At 34.0% G+C, this 18,263-nt stretch overlaps 1 long non-coding RNA gene across 2 annotated transcripts in view; it reads right to left on the minus strand.

The window, feature by feature from the left end:
* The window catches only part of LOC119716614 (uncharacterized), a 130,477-nt gene that overhangs the window by 111,589 nt on the left and 625 nt on the right, over positions 1-18,263 (minus strand). The window lies entirely within an intron of this gene.

The following is an 18,263-nucleotide window of genomic DNA, read 5'->3' on the forward strand; positions in this document are numbered from 1 at the left end:
GGAGTTACAGCTTTGGGAGGTACTTTATGCTAATTTAGACATTAACCTGGAATTTTGTTCTTTCATTTCACAAAAGTGCTCTTTAATTTCTCAGTAATATAAAGCTATCCAGAGAGAGAACAATCTTCTCTTCTCTGCTAAAGCAGTTGTCTTACAGGAAACAGAGGGCTGGTGTTAGACTTTTGGAATTATTGCTCAAATGCATGAAATAAAGTACAGAGTAAACAGTTCACCTTGTACTATATGTATTTTTAACTCTGCCAGAAGAAATTGCTGTACACTTTGAAATCTCTGTCTTTGCACATTTCAGCTATCTGCCAGGTGCTGATAGCAAGAATCAAAGATTTCTGGTAACTGAAATTGAACCCTCTAAACTGGAGTCTGAAATCAGGTTTAAAATAAAAATTAAGTAGCAAACATGATTTTAACTAAATTTCATTATGCTTCATTAAGTTTTTCCTTTCTATAATTTTTCATAGATCACTCCTCAATAAAACGTAAGTCTTAAATCCATGAGACGCTGGGGGACAATTAACTCTCTTAAAACGAGAAAGTAGAAAACAGAAGATATTACCATTACCTAGAAGATTGTATTGATCTATCTAATGCTTTGCCCACTCCAAATATCTTACAGTGGCGTCATCAAACTTGAAATTTTAGAATGTGATTGCTTATACCAAAGTTTCATTTCCCCTATTGTATTACAGTCATAAGCAATCATACTGAAAATATCCATGGAAATCTCTGTTATTATGCAATTCATACTCCACTGCACTAAAGTACATACAAATATTCCTTTTCTTCTGCTTAGGTAAAAAAGATTCATAATAAAGTATTAATTGCCTCCTAAGTTGTCTCTTCTGCCACATGTAAGAACTTCATTTTGTAAATTGTAGACAAAGAACTTGTTCTTGCTGTAGTTTCAGCTTTGCTGAAAAAAATATTATAGGGCATTATTGATTGCTCTTATAACTGTACAACTGTGTTGACAGTTTAAAGCACAATACAACCCACTCCTATCTCCTTTGGTATTTGTAAAAACAGCAGTCAGAACTCAGGTGCTAATGAATTCTTACACTATATTAATGTAGAATATTTAAGCATGTTAGGATGGGAAGATAGCAGGTAGGTTGAGGTAGGCTTCCTCAGCTAAAGGAAGAGTCCCAAAATCATGTACTTTTCAGAGAGTTAAAACTGACTTACACCAAGTAATTCCATGAAACTGAGATTCCTCCTCAAATTGCCAGTTTTTGCTTAGCGATATTCAAGATACAACTTTCAAGTCATAGAATAGAATAGAATCATAGAATATCCTGAGTTGGAAGGGACCCATAAGGATCATCAAGTCCAACTCCTGACACCGGACAGGTCTACCCAAAAGTTTAGACCATGTGACTAAGTGCACAGTCCAATAGCTTTTTAAATTCAGACAGGCTTGGTGCAGTGATTACGTCCCTGGGGAGCCTGTTCCATTGTACAACCACCCTCTCAGTGAAAAACCTCTTCCTGATGTCCAGCCTAAACTTCCCCTGCCTCAGTTTAACACCATTCCCACGGGTCCTATCACTAGTGTTTAAATCTTTAGCACTAGCTTTATTGAACAGAATGCATTACTAATGCATCACAAGGGCTGTCCGAGGAAGAAAAGTTTGGCAAGAACAAATGCTGTGTACATTTTTTAAAATTTCTTCCCTTCATATTAAAATGTTGCAGCACTTGAAGAAATTAAATGAATTAGATGACCATGTTAGACCCCAACCCTAAATTTCTATGTTTATTAGAGCTATTTATGTAACCATATTTAGGTTGCCCATTGATGACTTGTTATCATTTTATATAGTTTTTTATATATATAAAGTATAATATATATATATATATATATATATATATATATATATATATGTATATTATATATGTGTATATATAATATATATATATATATATATATATATATATATATATATATATATATATGTATATTATATATGTGTATATATATACTATATATACACATATATAATATAATATATATAATATACATATATAATATATATAATATAATATATATGTGTATATGTACATGTATATACATATGTAATATATGTATATTATATATATATAATACGTATATATTATATATGTTATATGTATTTATTTATATAAAAATATATGTATAATATACATATATATGTATATACATATACACATAAAATATACATGTATATATAAAATATATATAATATATATAATATATATTTATACTATATATATTATAATTATTTATTTTTATATATATAATGTATATATAAAGTATATATATAATATTTTACCAGAAAAAGCAAATTAAATAATACATCAGTCAATTATCTGTTCAGATGTCAATTGATATCAATCAGGGAGTGACATCTATCTCGTCTATCTTGAATGTTATTATTTTATTTTTTTGTTGTTGTTGTTTAAAATTTAAAGTATTGCTGCTGAAATACTTTGTTCACCAATAACATTTTGCGTCATCTTGGAATCATTAGTCTACCACAGGCTTTCTTAATAACTTTAAGCAAAGATCAGTAAAAAAATTGTCTCATTAATTGCGATTAACTAAGTCAAGAGCAAGAAGGGCAGTTCAAGACCAAATCAAATATCTATTTAATCTTCTTTTTTTTTTTTTTTTTTTTTCTAAGTCTGTATCTGACAATGGCACATGGTGGATGTTTATGGAAGAGAATAATATGGTAATATGGTGATATTCCCTAGCAATCATACCTGCACTATCATTTAGCTTTCTGATATATTCTGAGCTCTATAGGAATATTCATTTTTTTTTTAAAAATGTATTCCCTCAAACCTTAACTAACAGGGAAAATCATGTTCCTAATTAAGACATGGAACCATGCAGTATTTGCACATGGGAGTTCTGAGTCTATGCAGCCTTCAAAGGTCTCTTTTTTATGCTGGTGATCTTTTGGATAGACTGGAACAGGAAACTAATACCCCACACAGTTATCCATAGTCCAAATGTATTTTTGATATCCAATACAAATGATATTGTCAGCTAGAAATAAACATGTTCAAAAATGACACAATTCGTCCTTCATATCTGAGAGTAATACAGTATCATAACAGTGAAAGTGAACAATTCAGCATCAATTTACTTTTATATTACTAATGAAAATGAAAATTATACCATACCATAGCATACCATAGCATACCATACCAAACCATACTATACCATGCATTTTTCTAAAGATTTTGACCTAGTTGTGCAAAATATATTTTCCTGTGAAATTTCTGACTGTAGTTCCTCTTACCATTCCAGTTAATGGCCATGTGTAATTACTGATTTGAAAGGAACTTAGGTTGTTTCTTTTCAGCTACATTGGTGGTTTTTGTTTTGCTTTGGTTTGGTTTGGTTTTCTATCACTGTCATTTACCTCATATTCTTTCTCTGGAAGTAATATTTCCCTGACTTTATTCAAAATCATTATACAACATCCTAGAATTGTGCTTATGATCAAATGATCAAAGCTTTCGCATCTTGCTGCTTAGGTTGGTATAATGAAAACTTATTTGTATGGGAACACTTAGGAAAATTAAGACAAATAGCTAACGATATAGACTACTGTGCATTAATTAAAGGACATTAAACAATGTGAACGATCGCAGTTAGAATGTTAACTTCAGGCTGTTCCATGTCAAACTGGCTTGAATGGCAAATCCAGTTTAATTTGTCCCCTAGTGTCTGCCTGCTCCTGCCTCTGCTCAGTGCTGCCCCATCAATAGTTAGTTTTTGTAAATTCACACTAAGTTCACACTCTCCAGGCAGAAGCATCTGTCTTCTGGTTGTGAGAACTGAACCTCACATTCAAGTACACTCCTACTGGCCAGTTAGGCCAGAGGGGGTGAGAGACACGAATGGTTCCTTTACCTCTCAGGAAAGGTATCTTCCTGAGAGGTGAGTGCTGAATGCTGCCTCAGAGGCAGGATATAAAGGCAAGGCCTCTTCATCTATTTTCTGCTGTGTTCCAGGAACCTTGGTTTTATACCTTAATGGGAAATAAGCACAAAGAAGATACTTGCTTCTATCACTAGTTTTTCTTCCTCATAGGAAAAGCCTAGGGGAAAAGAAAAAAAAAAGACTGGCTAACTTACCAGAGTCAAAAAAGGCCAACAATACTTTACTTGGAAACCACTGTGTACTGCATTAGTTTTATCTGCTAACATTAGCTTATTGTTTTTATACATTGCACATTGCAAAGTGCATCTTCTGCTATAAAGACAAAGGCGCAGCCAAGCTGCAGATGCTCTTATTAAACGTTGCATACATTACAGTATTCCTGCTAGCTTAATGATAGCCTAAACAGTTAATTTAACAGTTAATTACTGGGAGGATCATAGAGAGAAAACAGTAATTCTTAAAAATATACTAAGTCTAGTGCATAAATGTGTATTGAAAAGACAAGAAAAGGTTAATGATAAGAGAAAATGAACAGATACATGATAATATTAGTGTTAGGTTTTACAGAGCAGAAACATTGTCTGAAAGCAGGCAAAGGAAACACTCAAGGGAAAAAATATTGTTTTAATATAAGAACAAAAAGCAGAGAAGAGAAACTTAAAGGCAATTCAAGCTTATAAGCTAACTGAATTTAGCAGGAAGTAAGGAAGAAATAATATCTATTTCAGTTGCCTGCAACAGAAGCTAGTTATAAAATGGAAAATGACACTGTCAAAAGTGATCGTTTCAAAAATCAGATAGAGCTGAAATAAGTTGATGTTCCAGATAATAGCATGAGAAGTTCAGATATTAACTTAAAAACTTCTGTCGTATTTTCTTTCTGTGGTGTTTCAAACACCATCTAAAAAAATAGGCATGGGAGCTAAGATTACTAAAACATGTCTGTAAAAGATCCAGAGGTCATTAAAATCCTAACATTTCTGATGCTGTTTGTAGAATAATTGTGGGAAAGATATTTGCATATTAGTAATGATAGCTTACTTGCGGTGAATATTATAGCAAATACTTTTAAATAGTATTAATGTGCTCTCTCAAACCCATAGCCACCTGAATTGGGTTTATTGTTCAACACAACGAAAACAAACTTTTCTTCAGATGAATAATGTAACAACTATTTAATTTAATCTGTTTATATACATGCATATATATGTTTATCTTACTCTGTTTTTAAAATTCTGCCACATTCAAAGTTAAAGATCACCTGACATTTATTACTACTGAAAAAATACTCTTGAGCTGTGACTTTTATCTATTTCAGCTTAGAGGCATATACATGCATACAGTTGTGAATAGAAAACCACACAGCAAGTCCTAAAAATGTTTTGAATAGAAGACTCTTTGTAGTTTACCAGTGGTTGGCTTACTTTCCTTTAAAACCCTTAAAACTTTGAAGATAATGTTGTTACTTTGAAAACTTTACAGTGCTCTGTTCATATGTCGACCCATCCTGTCAGGGTCTTGGGAGACAACCTCTGAATGAGGCGGGTCTGTGAATGGGACTGGCTGCATTAAATTTCTTATGTTGTGTGGATCCTTTCCTCTTGATGCAATATTTTCCCTTTAAATATCAGTTTGTAATTGATGTCTCAGGTGTCTCTGATGTCTCTGATGTCTAACCTCTTGCCCTTGGCTGAACTTGATAAGCAGATGATTCAAACAGCTCATAAAATTCTTGCTGGGTCATTGAAAAGAATGACCAGACTGCTGAATTCCCGGTGCAGTGCCATGTGGCATTACTGACTGCTTAGAAAGGGATCTGATTTGGTGGGTGTCCATAGCTTTCAAAGATGGATATGTAACCTGGCTCACTCTGTTCTTTATTCTTTTGGCAGAATTGTATGCACTTCACTATTACTCTGTTGAATGTGTTGAACTGATGACAGATCTTGAACAGACCAACCAGACCAGAACAGATTGTGGGCAGCCAGATCCAAAGTTCCTTTGCTTGGGCCTGACAGTCTTGTTTAGAAATGTGTAAACCTGCAGTCATGGAATAGCATGCACTAACAGTCTTGGGGCCTCAGAGAGGCCTCAGAGCAATGATTGGACTAAAGTTTTGACTCTGAGCTTTCCTGTAGCCTCAAAGTAAGTCACTTCATTCCTATCACAGTTTCTTTACCTGTAATATTGAGGGAGGTTAGGGACTCTAGGAGGTTAGGGAGCTTCAGGCTTCCATGACTTGTAGCTCTAGGACAGTAAGCGGCACAAAACCAGAGACCTTGCGGACAGATCAATACCATCAAAAACATCAATACATTGTCTTGGATCCAGGTGTGACTCCCTGGAGTCACACCTGCCAGTTGAAGCCTGAAGCTCTTTACCCTTGCACCAGAGATCTGGGATGGCTCTCCCATACCTCGTGAAGTACACAGAGGAACTGGTCTAGATCTGCAAACACTCAGAGTGGCAGTCACACAGCAATCACTGATTAAAATTTCACACTTCTTAATCTCCTGACAGATGATAACTGCCATGAAATAAGGAAGATGCACATTTTATGTGGTAGCTGATAAGCTTTGGGTGCTTGCTTCATTTGAAAAGTATTCGATTTCAGTGTTGTCTAGCAAAGTGTGGGATTTGGGTTTTAAAAGACAAGTTTGGGATAAGCTTGGAAAAGTCTGGTTTCAATACAGTTTTTATTTAAAAAATAAATACCAAATTTTGTATTTTGGCCACTGGCATCTAAATAGTTGTTTTCTTCTCCTTACTATGTGAAATTTTTGGGTTCACAACAAAAACAAACAAACAAAAACCACCACAACAACAACAACAAAAACATCTAGACAGATTCAACATTTACCCTCTTCTGTTTTCTTAAACTGAGCTTCCATAAGCTTGAGCTTCCATGAGCTTCCAAACTGCAGGTAATCTGAGATTCTTTGCTTAAAGTAGAATTAGACAGATGCAGGTATTGAAACTGTTCTCTAAGGCTAATTTGCAGACTATTCACTTCCTCAGTCCTTATAAGAGCTCTTGAACTTTAAATGACATTCTTTTTCCTTAGTTGTTGTGGAAAAGAAAAGAAAGGAGACTGAGCTTTGGTGTCATTTGGTATCATAACTGTTTTATGAACTTGGCAGTCAGCAAGTGATACTCATCTGTTATTTAAAATAAATGTTCTTTTGATAAATGGCATCAGCCTAACACTGGAGAGAGCTCTAGCTGATGAAGTACTATAGACTTCTACCTCAGTTTAGGTTAATAAACAGGAAAATCTCTAAAATCTATACTTTTAAAAATGTAAGTGATAGCTCTGTCCAGCTTTTTCTTTGGCAGATTTCCATTTATCATACACTTTAACACTGATGCTGACCTCCAGCATATGGCTATGGGTCAGGTAGATGAATTTCAACACAAATCAAAACTAAAAGGACTCATCTGGAGAGGTGATTGGTTTTGGTTAGGTTTTCATATTTAATGGTACAGAATCATCAATATTCTTAGCACAAATAAGAGCACATAAAAATGACACCAATCTGTTTATCTTGCATTATTTATTTTTAAAGAGAAATGATGGATGTGTTCAATTTGGTGTTATTTAAAAACAATAATTTGTATTTAGTCCCCAAATTAATTTGCATGTCCTGACAATCTAACTTCTAGAAACATAATCCTGAGATATTTAATAACAAAGAAACAATTAGGTCTCTGTTTCAAACATCTAGACATTATTAGAGTTGATTATCAACATTTTCTTTAATTTATATAAATATTTCTCAGATAACTAGATTTTCTAATGAACTGTGCAACCAGTAAATAATGTGATGTGAAATCTTCCTAAAATATATAGCCCCTTTTATTAAATAGACTCTAACAGCCTACAGCTCTGCCCATGAAAATTCACTGCTATACTTTATATACTTCAATCATGGGTACAAATGGGAAAAAAATAAAAGGCACAAAAAAGGTCCATGTTAAGTTTCTCTGAGTATTTCTGTAAAGTCTGTACTGGGCTGCCTAGAAATAAATAGGCTATTCAAATACTCCAGATTGCAATACATTTATACATATTCTGCAGAAAATGAAAGTGTTTCAATTGAGTAGGAATCATCACGAATTTATTACTACAACTACTACAATGGATCTTGTGAGATCTTTTTGTTGTTGTTGTTGTTGCTGCTGTTGTATTGTGGGTAAATATATGTTATAAAACATGAAATTACCACAACTAATTTATTTTATGCTCCCTTTGATTCTGGCTGATTAGTGCAAATCAGATTTCGTGCTAGCCAACTCGATCAGTTAGTTCACTGTTAGGATCTTGGTGACAAAGATTATGGACTATGCAATACATTATTTCTTTCTGTTATTCCTACTATTTTTAAAATATTCATTTTTCTTAGTCTCAAATACAGAATGATTTTTCAAAGAATGTTAGGGCACAGAGTCTGTGTCTGTGGGCTGTAGCAGATGAGAGAGCTTTAAAATAAAACAAAACAACAACAAAGGCAATTTTTCTGTTCTTACTAATTCTTCATTTTGTAGATACCATGAAGTTATATCCATACAGGTTGTAACACTTGTGTGCAATATGTTCAAAAATGCATAGCAATTTGTCTGGTATTTTGGGCAGGAAGAATGTGGGGTTATTTGGGATTATTTGGGATTTTAGTTTTTATTTAAAGCCATAGTGTTAAAGATATGAACCGAAATTGTGGATTCTTTCTCATAAACTTTGAATGATTTTTAAAAAAAGATGAAGAAAGAAAAAAAAAAAAAGAAAATTTTAGCCAGAAAAAAACTTTTCTATGGTCTATTTTTTCTATGTACAAGTATTTCATAAAACATCTACCTACCTTCCAAAAGGCTTTTCCAGTGTCTTTTCCAGGAAAATAAATCTAGAAAAATATGCTGATGCAGTTTCCTAAATATTACATATCTCCCACAACTTCCAAATAACATTATCTTAAAATGCAGAATGTCAAAATAAATGTGAACCAATCCAGGAAAACACGTAAATATTTAAAATTAAATGTGCCTACAATTTGTATTTTTTTCATGTTAGATGTCACTTATTTGTTGGGTTTACTGATATCTGAATTTTTTAATGCCTTGTTTTTCATTAAAGAATATCAGAAAGCTTTAGAAGCATTAAGTAAAATTTCATACAGAATAATCCTGCTAAGAATTGTATGTTAGAAATGGAAAAATAGCATCATTTAAGTTAAAGGGCTTGCCCCAATTCACATTGCATTTTAGTAGCAAGGGAAGGAACAATTCATGGGAACTGTCATTCCTATTCAACATTTTCTATATATATTATCTGAATACATGTCAAAATGTGATATCACACTTTTTTGTGCTTTATATGCACATGGGCGACCTCTTGTATAAGTTAACCCTTAGAAGGTGTAATGATTACCTACAAAGTCTTAAGCATAAATAGATGGTTTGTTTTCACCTGTTCTGTTGAACCATGTCTCTCTATAAGTTTCTCTTCATTTTCCTTAGAAGTGAAATATTTTTGTTGTCTCTAATGAAAGCTACTTCTGCAAGCCTTGTCAGTCTCTGTGTGTGTATGTGTGCTTCTTTTTAATTTCTGCTTTCTGTGTTTTAATTACTTAGGATGAAATCAAACTTGATTTTCTTTAAAGCCATCATTAAGGGTTCTTGTAATTTTTATTGTGTGCATCTGCACTATAATATCATGAAACAATATATTCACCTGCCTCCTCAGTGAATGCATTATTACAAAACTGACTAAGGTATTTGGAGTTTGGGAAGCACATGCTTAAACATAGTGAATTTGGGAACTGACAAGAATTAAATATTTGAAACACAAATAAGGTTGCAAAGCTTCACTTTCAGTCATTACTTTCAGTGATTACTTTACCAATTACTTATTGATCCTGTTCTCTGCTGGATTTGTTGTATGCTAATTGCGGACAATAAAAAAGGAAATATTTGCTTGACTGAGATACAGATTTACTGAAAGGACTCCAGAGATTTTAGATTCTTCTTTCTTCTTTTTCTCTCATTTATTCCTCTCAGTTTGGTGTGGCAACATGAAGTATATTAAGCTGTTGTGATTAAATGTTTCCTTGGCTCTGCCCAGTCATTTTGAAACTGGTCCAGGTAGGTAGTTGTCCAGAAGTCAATCAAATAGTAAAACCTGTTAGTTGAGATTTCATGTAGTATGCCCGTATTTCTAATCTTGTTCAATAGCTGGAGACTATTTCTCCAGATATGATTCTCATTGATTAAACTGATGTAAAAAGACAGCTTATGTGTCTCCTCAGTTCCATCTGCCAGTATGTCACCTTTACTCTTGCACTTTTCTTTGTGATAGAAGACATTTTTTTCCTTGGGTTTCTGCCATACTTAACAGTGTGGCAGGCTGGTTCATTTTGGGGGTTCTTAACCCCTCCACCCCCCCAAAAAACAAACAAACAAACAAACAAAAAAAAAACTTACCACAGTACTGAGTATAGGAAGCCAATAAATTGCCCAGAGAATCTGTGGATGCTGCATCCCTGGAAGTGTTCAAGGCCAGGTTGGGTGGGGCTTCCACTGGTCTAGTAGAAGGTGTCCCTGACCAGGACAGTTGGAACTGTCTAGTAGAAGGTGTCTAGTAGAAGGTTGGAACTGTCCTGGTCAGGGACACCTTCTACTAGACAACCCTGTCTAGTTCCAACCCTGACAGTTGGAACTGGGTGATCTTTAAAGTTGCTTCCAACACAAACCATTCTGTGATTCTATGATTCTAAGAAATGTTGTATAATGTCATCGTGTAGATTCTTGTTTCATAGTTAGTTCTGCAAATCAAGTGATGGAGGGTTAGCTTGACAAAATGACAAGAGCTTTATATACTTCATTCTATAATAAATACTTTGTGTTTGAAATTAGAATGGCCAACACAACAGGAATTCTGTCTCACTATGACAATCAACAAATTGTGAAAAGGTATAGTATAGCTCAGGCATGCATGACTGAAAAGCAGATTTACAATGCTCTATTAGACAGTTGCAGTCCCTACATGTTCAATGAAGAGATTCACAACCCCATACATAATCTGTATATAGAAACATGACTGCTTTTATAAAATGACTATGCAATTTTAAATGCAGAAATCCACTGTTGTCCCTTTTTTAACTGCTATGTGCTGATGTGATAATTAGTAGGTCACAGAGTCAGTCATAAAACAACAGAACCCTGGTATCTTACTTTGTAGGAAATTACATGAACTGAATTTCATGAAATGTACATTTCATAAACTGTAATTTCATGAATTACATGAAATTACATTATTCTTCAATTTAATAGGAATAAAAGAATGTGGCCACCAAGAGAATGATAACTTTTCTGAATGAAAATTACAATGAATACCGTGCATTGTGCTTCAAGCAGCTCAGGTCTGTTGCTATATGTTACACATGCTTGGAACACACCTAGTAGATTGCATCTTGAGGAGAGGCATTTCAATTACAACAGGCAACCTGTTGGTGACGTGTTTTTTTGCATCTCGAGAGGTCTTGATGGTAGCTTTAAATGTGGATAGCACTATTATTTTTTCACCAGACCAAGGAACTGTATCAGTGGTGTCAGCGTAGTAGTGAATGGGACATGCATTTTGTATGAAGTTCCATGGTTCTTGTCTATAGTTGCATATCTGGCCAGGATCTAACTTAGGAAGGAAAACAAACTGTGTGGAGGCAGCTTCTTCATGTTTCACTATGTTGTGAGCTGCAAGAGACAAGGATTCATGTTGCACTATGAGCTGCTTCTCCATGAAGCATCAAAACAGATGTACTGTGGATAGATATTATGGATTTCTGAACTTGGAACACAATATAGTCAGTTTTCAGGAACTCATTTGCGATTTTTGGTCAATTCCAAGGTGTTTCTGTATTCTCTAGAATCTAAGAATGTGTCAAAGAATCTTGAAGCAAAAAGAGACAAATATTTCTGTAGTATGCATAGAAGCACCACACAGAAAGAATGTCAACATAAAGTATGTAGGAGTACAAAACAAATTCCATTATAAATTTGTTATTTCAAGAATATCAAAAAATCTGAAATATGATAGGTAAAATCTCTAATTTTAAAACCAGCCAAAGCATTTTTTTGTGTGTGTGTATTCAATAGTCCAGTCAAAACAAACTTACGTTTTTATGTTTGTATAACTGGTACGACAGTCTGTTATATGGAATCTTTCATTATTACCTCATTCATAGCATGTTAGAAATTTATGTAAGAATTTTTCATTAGCTGTTCATACAAGAGATTTTTTCTGGTTTTGGTGTTAACCTTCACCAATTATTTGTATTACCATTTAAGTTTAGAGAGAAATGTTGAATGCAAAATAAAAGCAAAAATCTAATTGAAATTATGATAGATTCAAGAAACTATTGCTCATACATAGAGAAAGATATGACACATGCAAGGTGAATCTGATTTATGATTGATGAATTTGGCAGCCCACCTTCTGTTAAGATTGATTTGATACATCTGCAAAAAGAAGTACAAATGAAAAGTAACGATATGAATATTAAAGTTACCTAAGGCAAACTTTTAATATCAAAAGGTAATCCATCCATACATCTAATCAGAAGTTTTACATAATGACTGTACCAATATATAGGGTATAGCATGTTCAATTTATCCATGATTAACACACATGAAAAAGTAAGAAGGCAACATTTATTTTTGAAGTTATGAGGAAATCCAGGTATGACAATTTGTAGTGACCAATGCTAACAGTTGCAAATAAGCAATCCTTTTCCCCTGACATTTGTGGTTAGAAGGACTGCTCAGGCAAATACATAATATAACGTTTGTGTAGCATTGGGGAGTTACATTTTAAAAACACCACATTCCAGTTGTACTTAGTATTTATCCTACTCTCAGTAAAATCTCAGTCACACCAAAACAGGGATGACCTTAGTGAGGCAGGCTGAAGCACTCAAGGCTGGATTCTATAAAGACATCACAGAAAAGACTCAAGAAGACTTATTTCTGCATTTCTCTCTTTTACACCATCTCCACCTTATGAACCTTGTGATTCATTTCTGGACTGCCATACTGTTGTAGCAGAAGAAATGAGGTTTCATCCTTTCAACTTAATCTAGATCCTAGTAATTAAGGTGCTTTTCAGATCAGAAAAGTTTTCCATTTAGATTTAATTTGAGATGAACCCATGATGCTGCTCCTAAAAACAAACAGTAGTTCCCAGATGTCCTAAAAAAAAAAAAAAAGACAAAAAAAAAAAAAAGACAGAAAAGACAGAGAGAGACAGATGGAGACAGTCAGACAGAGACAGACAAAAAGACAAATCAATGAACCAATTCTTTCAAAAGAATGATATGAAAAAAAGGAAAAGTGTTATATGGAGCTGTTGTTTGCCTGATTTCTGTACTTAACAGCAGGAGAGTAGTGAGATTTCACCGACTTTCCAGTGTTTTGGTTTCTTACTTTGAAATACCTAAGTGCTTTCTTTGATTGAACTATAGTGTAAATAAAAAACTTGTTGAAAATTGTTGGCATGTAACTACATAACTTCCTGGAAAATCTAAAGCTGTTGAAGAGGAAAACTGCATAAATTCCTTGTGTCTCTTGAAAAATTCATACCATATTCATGGCATGGGAATTTTTAAAGCAATTTATTAAAAATCAGTTATGTCATTTCTAATTTAAACATAGATTTATTTAAAATCAAGATTAAAATGTGTCAGAAAATTTTAGTCATCTGCAGATAACAGTGAAATGTTGCGTACACTTCTGCCACTTGGACAGCTTATTAACGTGAGGCTTACATACAATTAAGAGTGTAGATAGTTCTTCACCCATTTCCCAAGATACCCAATGATAAGGAAACTGATCTGACAGTTAGTAAGTGAGTTATCTCTGCCTGCTGTGAGACCAGGCTAAGCCTTCCCCAGGAGTAAACAGGTTAGCTTTCGTTTAGCATGACTGATAATGGTCATTACGTTAGCTTCTGGAGCACATCTGGCTCATCATGAAGGCAGAGCAAAGAGTGTCAGAGCGAGACCCTTGCCTTGAGACAAGTTTGTCATGAGACTACAGCTTTAATGATGATATTACAATGTAAGATGTCTTCTCATCTTAACGTTTTATGTTATAGTAACCTATGAAATGACAAAGATTCATGATTCATATAAATTAGATTAGTTCAAAATACATTTTAGTGAGTAGTGATTGACACAAGACAACAGCAATTAATCATGGTAGTGCAATAATGGTTTTGTGGTGACTGACCTGAAAATCTGCCTTCAAGAGATAGCATTACAATTATCATCTGAACTCAGTGTCTTCTTTCATAGAGACAAAGCACATTATCTTAATAATTTCTTTTAATTTCTGTTTCACAGAGAATACAGTAAAGCAATGGCAAACTAGCTTTCATCTTTCACAGAAACCAAAATAAGGAAAACAATCCTTATCAATTTGACAATATCTCATTAATGACCTGTTTTCTCCATTGCAAATTTTGTTTCACTTTGCTAGTGCTTTCCAACTCCAGACATTTAATACTGATTTTTTTTTTCTATTTAATGTTATTTAATGTCAGTTTATCTGAATCATTTGCTTTATATTATTTTATTATTTGCTTTATATTATTTATATTACATTGCATATATTCTTCCAAAAGAAAAGAATGCTACTGATGTGTTTTAACATTACTACAGCATGAAAGAAATACACTATACTCCATACCAACAAAAACAGAGGACCTCAGTTACTGACATAATACATAATGCTTATTTCGCTTCCTGCTGTGAATTTTTAAATTTTTGCTACGTTATAGCCCATTTTGCCATCTAGTTGAAAATCAATGAAGAGGGAAAAGGCAAGTTCTATCTATAGAGAACCCCAACACTTTTTATGAGAACCAAATTTAGCTCAGTCCCTGTGATGTCCTATAAAGGGCAAGGCAATATCTAGATTTTAAGAACAGAATGTTCTTACTTCTGCTGTTAGTACATGTCTGTCTGGTCTTGAAGTACAAGTTAGTGAGACTGTGTTTCTGTAAACTAAAAGTGTATTATCAACGTGTATGTCATGCATTGGATGATGGTCTTTCATCTGCAACAATTGCAAGTACTCTATAAAAATTTCATGAGTGTATAATCTCCAAACAAGAAAACAGTTCTTAGATCTTATCACAATAATATTATTCAACTTAATATTTTGTGACATCAGGATGTCTCTGACAAAAGAAAAAAATGCAAGTCTTGTTAAGGTCCAGAAAGGCCAGTTGTAATGACTGTCAGTTGAAGTCAAAAGATGTCACCACAATTTACAATTACAGCAAGCATAATATTTCAGTCTGTGTATTCAATTAAATATATGCTGAAATTACAGATTAAAAATAATTGGGGAAAAAAAAAATATCTGGTTGATGTTTCAATAAGGACCAGTCTAGTCTATTGTCTGAATGTTCTGACAATAAAAAATATATAATGCCCGTTACACATGTGCATAGGAGCCCTGAAAAGGCTCTCCTCCTGCAACATTACTCACTGGAGGAAAAATAAGTGTTCTCCAACTCCGTAAGCAAAATTTATTCTGCCTGTGGCAAGTAAGCCAGTCAGAAAGCCAGTTCCACTATCCATCTCTGGTCTTTCCTGCTGGCCCGTTAGAGCAATAAGAGACAAGCAGCAGGGTCAGCAGGGTCAGAAGTTGGCTCTGATTGATGGTGCTCAGGGACTATCATGCCCAGGTAGCAAACCCTGTAAAAGGGATACAAGCGCTTCATGGAGGGAGGGATGATGTGAATCACAGGGCAGAGTTTGGTTGTGACTGGAGTGATGACTTCAGTTAATTCTCTGAAGTGTAAGAAAAGGTGACAGAGTGTGAGGAATGTTGAGAAGAGGGCAAGTAGCAGGAAGGTGCCCCTCTTCCACATCTGCTCAAAGTAGAACATAGGCAATGACCAGCAGGCTCCTTATCTTGTCCACCACTGCAATCATATGATTAACTGCTTGATTATATGCACATAGTCCAGTAAACTCTGAAACCAGTCGATATTCTTATTTTAAAGTGTGTAATACTGAAAGTCACTGCAGCTTACACAAGTTCACTCTAAAACTGCACAAGCAGAACACAGTAATCTTTAATGTTTGATAAATATGCAGAAAGATTGGACTTAGTCCCTATGCCATAGTATCGTGACAAAACTTATAAAACACTGCTGTTCTCAGAAAACAAATCTGTCTGCACAGTGAAACTTGCGGGATAAACTGAAGTTCCTTTTCATTTTAGCTATTATTCTAATAATTTCCATCAGAAGTGCTGATGCCTTAGGAGTCTCCACTCTATGCTATGCCATGGCATATGTAGTTATATATCATACATACATACATATATATACATATACATATAGAGCATATATATATACATATACATTGTAGAGCTTAGGGATATGGTTTAGTGGGGACTATTTGTGTTAGGTTAGAGGTTGGACTCGATGATCTTGAGGTCTCTTCCAACCTAGAAATTCTGTGATTCTGTGATTTGTCATACTATGTTTCCATAGTCAATCAAAGGAAAACAGGGAAGTTTTCTACTTCTGCTGATTTTCTAGCTAACACAAGCAGAGCTATCTGATCTAACTTGGCATACATCTGCTGGCCCAAAGAAAGGTGGTATCTTTTTACAAAAATGCATGAAAATCTATGGCACTTCTCCAGTCTGATTACAAGCATTTTGCAAGGAAGATAAACTTAAGTTTGATTTGGGACTGCACACAGAAAAAAATATACCTACCTACAGTAATACCTGCATGTTTTTACTCATGGCACCTGCTTATCTTGGTGAGAGAGACGCAGACATGGGTCAGGGTCTTTTGTGTCATAGGCATGTAACCATCTTACTATGAGGCTCTAAATCTATTTTGATCTAAACCATGCATCTCTCTGTTAGGACCAAATCATCAATCAACTTCCATGAAGCAACTGTGGATTATTTTTGTTTGCTTGAAAAAAATAAATAAATAAAATTTCAGTTGGGGCATAAAATGAGGTAAGAACAGGCCTAGTTATTTCTTTTTGTGTGATTACACAATTAATGATTTTAATTGTGAATTTAAAACTTGATCCTAAAAATATTTATTAATTTATTTTAAACAGAAAGAACAGGTCACCCTATTAGTTCAAGTGGTGACTTTTTTTTAAACTTTATTTATTCAAACTTTAGTGGTTATTCCACTCCTTAGTGCATTTCAACACCTTTCTAAAAGCAGTTGTACTAGAAATTGTATTACCTTAAATTCAGGCTTATAACCTTATGATTTTGCTCCAAAGGATATGCTATTATGTTCATGCCAAAGTTAGAGTTCTTTTGTGGGTGGAAGTCAGTGGAGTACTATGAAAAGTACTCCATATGAGGCTGAATTATACTTTCTTTTAACACTTTTTAAAATGTTATTTTGTCTACAGTTTTTGTCCTACAGGCTTTGTTTTTATTCTGCTAATCTATTTTATTTTTTGTGAGGCCAATAGAACTGCTAGTAGCTTTCCTTCAGATTAAAGTTAATGTTACTTTCATATTAGGTAAGCAGGAACTTTCCTAACGTTTTATCAAATAAGCACCAGGAAAAAAAGCATTCCATAAACAGGAACAAAGATTACCTTCTCCTATAATGACAGGAGATAAAAAACATTGTGAAAGAAAGTTGTGAATGAAGGTCACATTACCTATAACAGGGAACAGAATTAAGAGTCTTCCAGATGGAATACAAGATATTAGACTGCATTATCTAAGTGTCCAGGCTTTAACTTTGCAGACTAGCATAAGCAGTATAAAAATGATCCCATTACACAGTTATTAAATTATTCTTGAATTATTTTTTTTTAATTATGAGATGAAATTCTGTTGTTTTCAGCACTGCTAACTAAAATAATGAGTCAGAATCCTGGCGTTGGATTAAAAACCTAAGGATCTTCTTAAAATAGAGAGTATTTTGTGGTTTTATGGTTTTGGTTTGGATTTGGCTTGGGATATTCTCATGGTAAGATTTTTCTTCATATTTGCCGACTTTTCTCTAAAATAATATAAACTTATCTTTACTGCTCAAATATGTTTCTATCTAATATTCCCATGCCTACAAAATCTACAAAATCAGATTCTACAATGCTAAGGAGTGATAGCCCTATTGTATACACAATATGCAGGCGCTGCAGATCATTAAAATTCCATTTCCCCTGCATTCGTCATGGAAAAAAAAAAATAAAAAATGTCTTCTCTAATAGAGCTGTAAATTCTATGCCTTTTTACCAAAGCTTGCTTT

This window comes from Anas platyrhynchos, chromosome 3 (genome assembly GCF_047663525.1).
Source record: "Anas platyrhynchos isolate ZD024472 breed Pekin duck chromosome 3, IASCAAS_PekinDuck_T2T, whole genome shotgun sequence".
Lineage (NCBI taxonomy): Eukaryota > Metazoa > Chordata > Aves > Anseriformes > Anatidae > Anas > Anas platyrhynchos.